The following is an 8,137-nucleotide window of genomic DNA, read 5'->3' on the forward strand; positions in this document are numbered from 1 at the left end:
TCCAACCGACTTTGATCCCAAAGTGTCTGGATCAGAAAACTCATGTCATATAAACCCCAAAAATAACAACCAGTTCAAATATTTGTGCAGAGAAACACAAATCTATTAGAGAAATCTTTTTTAATTGATGAACTCTTTCTTTTACAAAATATTATAATATTATGAACAACCTGAAACTTTAAGAAAAATACAATTTCAACACAATGTTTTAACATGAACTTGTATGTAAATAGGAATAAGTCCATTTTTGTTGTAAAATCCTGCACTCAGCTCCACTTTTCTCATGTTGGACATTTTTCTGATGAGGGTGTCACGGTCAACAGTCAAAACGATCGTCCTTTAAGAGCGTTTGGAAAGAGACAAGTCTTCATTTGTGCTGCTCTGGTGGGAGGGGCCACGTACAGAGACGCTGGAGACGCTGCTGTGATAAACACCACAGAAAATTAACACGATTTTAATAGAAAATATAATAAAAATATTTTAGTAGAAAATCAGCCGAGGGCCAGATTAAAGGTCTTGGAGGGCCGGATTCAGCCCCTGGGCCGTATGTTTGACACCCCTGGTTTAGGACGAATAAATGAAGTAGTTGTAAATATCTGGATACTAAAGGTTGTGCAGAGTGAGCTTTGATTTTTTTTATTTTTTTATTTATTTATTTGGGTCACAGGTATATTTTGACATTAATTCATAAACAGTCATATTTAACATATACAGACTGAAAAGGTGCAGGCTGAAGCTTAAACTTATTCTGCCTTTACCCTTTATTCCTTTGTCAGAGCTTCATCTTGACATCAGTTCATCTTCATAAATACAGCAGGAGGAAACAAACTAATCAGTAACAGAACAACAAAGTTCTACAGCACAAACTCAGTCTCATATTTCATGTTTCTGTCCAGAGTTAAACATTTAAACTCCTTTATGAAGTGAAAGAGTTTGGTGCACAGTTTTAGGATTTTCTGTCCAGTTGTTCCAGACCTTTAACAGATTTACAAAATCTCATAATGTTTGTTCTGATTTTCTTTTTAATAAACACGGTCGTGCCTCTGAGCTCGTATTGGCTCTTTCAGATTTTGAACATGTTCTGTAACGATTTTGACAGGAGATTTTTGTTTACTTTGAACATGATTTTAAAGGTAAAGACTAAATCATAAAATTTCAGCGTTTGAAGGTTTATAAATAACACATTGGTTGATTCGTTATAAGTTAATAATGTGATGCTCTTATTGCCTTTTTTTGCAGGTAAAGGCTGGATTTGTATTAGTCTTATATGTTTTGCCCCAAATCTCAATACCGTAGGTTCTGTCGGGCCTTACCAGCCAGTTATATAGAATAAAAAGACTGTTTTTATCTGGGGTATATCTATATTTATATATAATTACAATCACTTTGGATAATTTATTACCTCCGCCAAGGAGGTTATGTTTTTTCCGGTGTTTGTCTGTTTGTCTGTTTGTTTGTCTGTTTGTTTGTTTGTTTGTTTGTTTGTTTGTTTGTCTGTTTGTCTGTTTGTCTGTTTGTCTGTTTGTTTGTCTGTTTGTTTGTTTGTTTGTTCTGTTTGTTTGTTTGTTTGTCTTTTAGCAACATAACTCAAAAAGTTATGGACCGATTTTGATGAAATTTTCAGGATTTGTTGGAAATGTGAAAAGGAAGAACTGATTTCATTTTGGGGCTGATCCGGAAGAAATCCTGGATTCTGGATCACTTTGAAATTTTAGTTAACATTGTGGTAAATGGGGCCAAAAATTTGTTTCTCAATATCTGGGTTAATTATTGACCAAACCCCATGAAATTTGACTCAGGGATGGACAATGGGATCCTCTTTCATATTCCAAAGGCTGATCCGGATCTGATCCAGAAGACTGATTTTATCGCAATTTATATAAAAAATGGGGGTAGTCCTTGGCGGAGGTCTGCGCTCTCTGACTGCTTTTCTAGTTTCTAATTGTATTTATGTGTGATTTCCAGTTTAAATTATGATCTATAGTTACTCCTAAACTGACAAAGCTCCATCGGAATTAGATGAGGATCTGTTCCAAAACCCAGGAGGACGACTTTAGATTTATACTTTTATAATGACGCTGATCTAACGAGCTGGAGATTTCAGTTTTATGTCGTTTGCGTTGTCTGAAGTCGACATGATTATATTGAAACAAACTGAATAATCCCAGTCTTGACCTCCAGTACGGACGTCACACGCAAATCCTTAATCACAATTTTCGTTAATTATGCACTCGTTTCAAAATGTTATTATTACCAAAAACCACAAACCAGGAATGTCCTAGTTTTTTTTTTTTGTTTAATTTTGAAAATCTGGTCACCGTTGGGAAGTTTACTTTTAAAATGTAATCCCCTACAGATTACAGATTACATACTCCAAAATGTAGTTTGTAACGTAATCCATTAAATTACTTAAAGTGAGTAATGTAATCTGAATACTTTGGATGACTTGATATTGTCAGGCTTTTGAAAACTACATGAATGTAACAACATCCTGAAAATTCATGTTTGTTCTCTTCAAATTGGCCCTGGTTTAGTCCTGGTTTAGTCCTGGTTTTAGTCCTGGTTTAGTCCTGGTTTTAGTCCTGGTTTAGTCCTGGTTTTAGTCCTGGTTTTAGTCCTGGTTTTAGTCCTGGTTTAGTCCTGGTTTAGTCCTGTTTTAGTCCTGGTTTAGTCCTGGTTAGTCCTGGTTTTAGTCCTGGTTTAGTCCTGGTTTTAGTCCTGGTTTAGTCCTGGTTTAGTCCTGGTTAGTCCTGGTTTTAGTCCTGGTTTAGTCCTGGTTTTAGTCCTGGTTTTAGTCCTGGTTTTAATCCTGGTTTTAGTCCTGGTTTAATCCTGGTTTTAGTCCTGGTTTTAGTCCTGGTTTTAGTCTGGTTTAGTCTGGTTTAGTCCTGGTTTTAGTCCTGGTTTAGTCCTGGTTTTAGTCCTGGTTTAAGTCCTGGTTTAAGTCTGGTTTTAGTCCTGGTTTTAGTCCTGGTTTTAGTCCTGGTTTAGTCCTGGTTTAATCCTGGTTTTAGTCCTGGTTTAGTCCTGGTTTAGTCCTGGTTTTAGTCCTGGTTTAGTCCTGGTTTTAGTCCTGGTTTTAGTCCTGTTTAGTCCTGGTTTAGTCCTGGTTTAGTCCTGGTTTAGTCCTGGTTTAGTCCTGGTTTTAGTCCTGGTTTTAGTCCTGGTTTTAGTCCTGGTTTTAGTCCTGGTTTAGTCCTGGTTTAGTCCTGGTTTTAGTCCTGGTTTTAATCCTGGTTTTAGTCCTGGTTTAGTCCTGGTTTAGTCCTGGTTTAGTCTGGTTTAGTCCTGGTTTTAGTCCTGGTTTTAGTCCTGGTTTTAGTCCTGGTTTAGTCCTGGTTTTAGTCCTGGTTTAGTCCTGGTTTAGTCCTGGTTTTAGTCCTGGTTTTAGTCCTGGTTTAGTCCTGGTTTTAGTCCTGGTTTAGTCCTGGTTTTAGTCCTGGTTTTAGTCCTGGTTTAGTCCTGGTTTTAGTCCTGGTTTAGTCCTGGTTTAGTCCTGGTTTTAGTCCTGGTTTTAGTCCTGGTTTTAGTCCTGGTTTTAATCCTGGTTTAGTCCTGGTTTATCCTGTTTAGTCCTGTTTAGTTTTAGTCCTGGTTTTAGTCCTGGTTTAGTCCTGGTTTTAGTCCTGGTTTAGTCCTGGTTTAGTCCTGGTTTTAGTCCTGGTTTAGTCCTGGTTTTAGTCCTGGTTTAAGTCCTGGTTTAGTCGTGGTTTTAGTCCTGGTTTTAATCCTGGTTTAGTCTGGTTTTAGTCCTGGTTTTAATCCTGGTTTTAGTCCTGGTTTTAGTCCTGGTTTAGTCCTGGTTTTAGTCCTGGTTTAGTCCTGGTTTAGTCCTGGTTTTAGTCCTGGTTTTAATCCTGGTTTTAGTCCTGTTTAGTCCTGGTTTAGTCCTGGTTTAGTCCTGGTTTTAGTCCTGGTTTTAGTCCTGGTTTTAGTCCTGGTTTAGTCCTGGTTTTAGTCCTGGTTTTAGTCCTGGTTTTAGTCCTGGTTTTAATCCTGGTTTTAGTCCTGGTTTAGTCCTGGTTTAGTCCTGGTTTAGTCCTGGTTTAGTCCTGGTTTTAATCCTGGTTTTAGTCCTGGTTTTAGTCCTGGTTTAGTTCTGGTTTAGTCCTGGTTTAGTCCTGGTTTTAGTCCTGGTTTAGCCCAAAATGTGAAAACAGAAAATCCCTCTGTGTAATCCATTTATTTCAACAAAGTAACTGTAATCCAATTACCACTCACTGAAACAGTAACTGTAACTGAATACAGTTACTCATAATGTGTACTCTGATTACTCTGGTACATGTAATCTGTTACTCCCCGACACTGCCTATTGGAGTACCTTAACTGGAGGATGTTACCTGTTGTTTGATAGTGAGAAAAGCCCCACGTGGTCCAGAAATCCAACCTGTGACCTTCTTGCGGTGAGGCAAAGGTGCTAACGACTCCACCACAGAACTGCCTGAGGTCGTGCGGACAGAGCAGGGATTGAACCACAAACCTCAGAGTCAGCGGGTGAGCTGTGTTTACATTTCGAGCAGATTTCTCCTCCAAACCAAAGTCCAGATCAAATATTTTCTTTTCACCGGATCCTCTGAACTCTGCGAGAGACCAGCGTCCGTCTTCAAAGCGTCTGTGCTCCCGTCCGCCGCTGTGTCCGGACGTGTCAATAAAACAAATAAAGTGAGCTCCTTCGTACCTGCCCCGCTCTCTCCAAAGGTTAGAGTCTGAGTGTCAGGTCGGGGGGGGGCGCTCTGCTGCGAAGGAACACGGTTATTTTTAAAGTCTGGAAACAGGTTCTGGTTTGGGTTTGGTTTGAGTTCAGGAACAGGATTATGTGAAGGTGAGAAAACGATCAGGTTTATTGTTGGGAAAATGTTTTCTGGTTGTTAACACGTCAGCAGGAGTCACTTTATGAAACTAATTTGTCGCCCACAGCCTCATCTCAACTTACACCATAAAATAAACCATAAAACTGTCAAAAATATAACTTAGAGAAAGATTTAGTCCCAGTAAGATCGTCATGTTCACTTACACCGGACGTACACTGTGATTTTTGAGACGATTTTTCTCTTGTTCGACTTTTGGCTTTATCGTGTGTCGTTTAGTGAACAGTGGGTAACAAGAACCGTTAATCCCTCACGACCAGCTCCTGATCGTAGGTCACAAGAAAATCAAACCTGTTTGAATCCAGTCGCCTCTCGTGAGGGTTTCACACGAGTATCGGATCGAACAGTGTGAGAACATGAATCCTGAGCTGTGAACTTTTAAACCCTGAGATTTGGACGAACAGATCATTTCAGTAAAGCCTCTTCAGACTGGAATAAATGACCCACACCCTTAAGAACTTTAATGTCTTTCAATTCATTTCAGTCATCGTTGTTTTCATATTTCAAAACTCTTTGTTTAAACCAGGACTAAACCTGGACTTGAGAGAAAGAGAGGGAGAACCCTGAGCCTGTGGAGCAGGGTGTCTGCAAAGAGCAATCAGGCGATGGCTGCGTTTAGTCCCGTGGGGGCGGAGCTCTGTGCCGGTCCTTTGTCCTGCGGTCACTTGACAGTCTACGCGGGCGCACCTCTGGGCCGTCCCGAAACTTAAGGCCAATTTACGTCTGCGTCACAACACAGAGCCTCTGCGTCGACGTGTACCCCCTACGCAGAGCCTCTGCGTCGACCGACGTGCACCTCCCAAATGTTCTAACTACGCGTCAAAACGCCGCAGACAACAGGGGAAGCGACGCAGACGATAAGAGCTGTGATTGGTCGTCCGTACCACCGCACTACAGACACTTCCTGTCGGCTTTTCTTTTTTTCAGTATATATTGAGAAATAATGTGTTTAATGCAGCTTTGAGCATATGTGTTTATGTTTTACAGAAACAAAACTTAAAACTGAATGGCTAATTTGCATAAACTAAACACTCAAAAAACAGCTCGAGGTTCAGCTTCTGTCGGACTTAAAAAGGACACGACTCAGTGGAATATGAGTGTCTTTCTGTGACACAGGGATATTGTACTAATGTTGAGTCTGTTCTGTGCTTTTATCGCGTTAACGATGGTTCATGTGAAACATTTCAGAGATTATGTCTGCAGCTCACACGCACAGACTGTACATATGAATGGACAGATATCGTCGCCCCCTAGTGTTTTGGCGGTGAATTACTTCGTGGTGCACAGACCTCGACACAGATCCGTAAATCAAAAATGACGGCGACAAGGCGACGGCGGCGGCGGTGCGCGTTGAGTCGACGCAGAACTATACTTCAGCCTTTAGTCCTGGTTCAGTTATGGTTTGGTCCTGTCCGAGTCAATTTTCATTTGGTGATATTAATTCTTAATGTCGTAACTTTTCAATTCATATTCTGATGGATAAAATACACATAACACATTTTCTGTACGACTGGACTCATTTAAGAGTTTACGAATATTTATTTTATGCTCAACCACAGACAAATATGCACGGATTTCTGTCCTATGCACTCGAATATTTCTGAAAGTTTTCATACTCTGTACTGCAGAAGCTGGAGGAGAACATGTGTCTGTGTGTTTATGTTTTGTAACGTAAACCTGCAAGTTTTGTATTTTGTTTTATAGTATCGTCTTGTACTGTTTTGTGTTTTGTGTTTTCTGGACGCCCTCGAAACTCAGACAGCACATCTCAAGGGGCATTCCAATAAAACAAATAAATGCGTGAAAAACATAAACCGACACGTTGCCACGACAACCAGAGCTTCGCCGATAACCTCCGTCCCTCCAGACTCCGAAACTCTCACCTCACATTTTGCAGATTCTGCTTTTGTAAAAAATCTTCATTTGACGAACCGTTCTGAAAAGTTTCCTCACCAAAGAAAAAGAAAAAGGCAGATTTATTTTGTGTTTTGATGTTTGCAGAAGATACAGCGTCTCCAAATCTGAACATAATCATCTCCGTTTTTTTTTTTTTACATCTTATAAAACATAAAACTGGATCCAAATGTGTCAGATGTGTAATAAAGACGGAGAGCCCCTCCTCCGTCCAGATGTTCCTCAGTTGGGCTCAGGTCAAAGGTCACAGGGAGGTGCTGAACCAGACTTTGTAGCGGCTCAGAATAACACAGAGCTCCTCGGCGGCGTTTGGTGTGGTCCACGCTAACGCCGCGCTAATGGAATCACAGCGGCGCTAATGGGAACCAGGCCGGCGACGTCCAGGAGGTGATTTGTGCGTCGTGAAGCGCTCGCTCGTCCTGTTGACTCTGTCTGCGCCGGTGTTTTCACAAACCGCCCTCACAAACTTTATAGATTATTAGAAATTAATCACTTTAAGATCGTTTTACCGCAGCTGTGAACTCTGGAGGAGGTTTAAGGTTCACGGATCCATCGGGCTCGAAAGAATCAGCGGAGTTAAGAAGAGCTGCCAGACCACACGCAGGGACGAACACACAACTATACTGCTGAATGTGTTGGGAAGTTTACTTTTAAACATGTAATCCCCTACAGATTACAGATTACACACACCAAAATGTAGTTTGTAACAGAATCCATTAAATTACTTAAAGTGAGTAATGTAATCTGAATTACTTTGGATTACTTGATTTGCTGTAGAGAAACAAAGACGAGGAAAACGTAACATAAGAAGTTTTGTCTGATAAAAGAAAATAAAAAGTCCAGACTTTACTGAACCAAATTAAAAATATTATTGATAGAAAACGAAGAAACACGTCCACACAGCAGGATTTAGTCCTGTTAAATCCTGGTTTAGACCTGGTTTAGACCTGGTTTAGACCTGGTTTTAGACCTGGTTCAGTCCTTCAGTCCTGGTTCAGTCCTGGTTTAGTCCTGGTTCAGTCCTGGTTTAGTCCTGGTTTAGTCCTGGTTCAGTCCTGGTTTAAGTCCTGGTTTAGTCCTGGTTTAGTCCTGGTTTAGTCCTGGTTTAGTCCTGGTTCAGTCCTGGTTCAGTCCTGGTTTAGTCCTGGTTTCAGTCCTGGTTCAGTCCTGGTTTAGTCCTGGTTTAGTCCTGGTTTAGTCCTGGTTCAGTCCTGGTTTAGTCCTGGTTTAGTCCTGGTTTAGTCCTGGTTCAGTCCTGGTTAGTCTGGTTTAGTCCTGTTTAGTCCTGGTTTAGTCCTGGTTCAGTCCTGGTTCAGTCCTGGTTTAGTCCTGTTCAGTCCTGGTTAGTCCTGGTT

This window comes from Boleophthalmus pectinirostris, unplaced genomic scaffold, assembly GCF_026225935.1.
Source record: "Boleophthalmus pectinirostris isolate CB_2022bp ecotype Guang Dong unplaced genomic scaffold, ASM2622593v1 HiC_scaffold_16, whole genome shotgun sequence".
NCBI classification, from domain to species: Eukaryota; Metazoa; Chordata; class Actinopteri; order Gobiiformes; family Gobiidae; genus Boleophthalmus; species Boleophthalmus pectinirostris.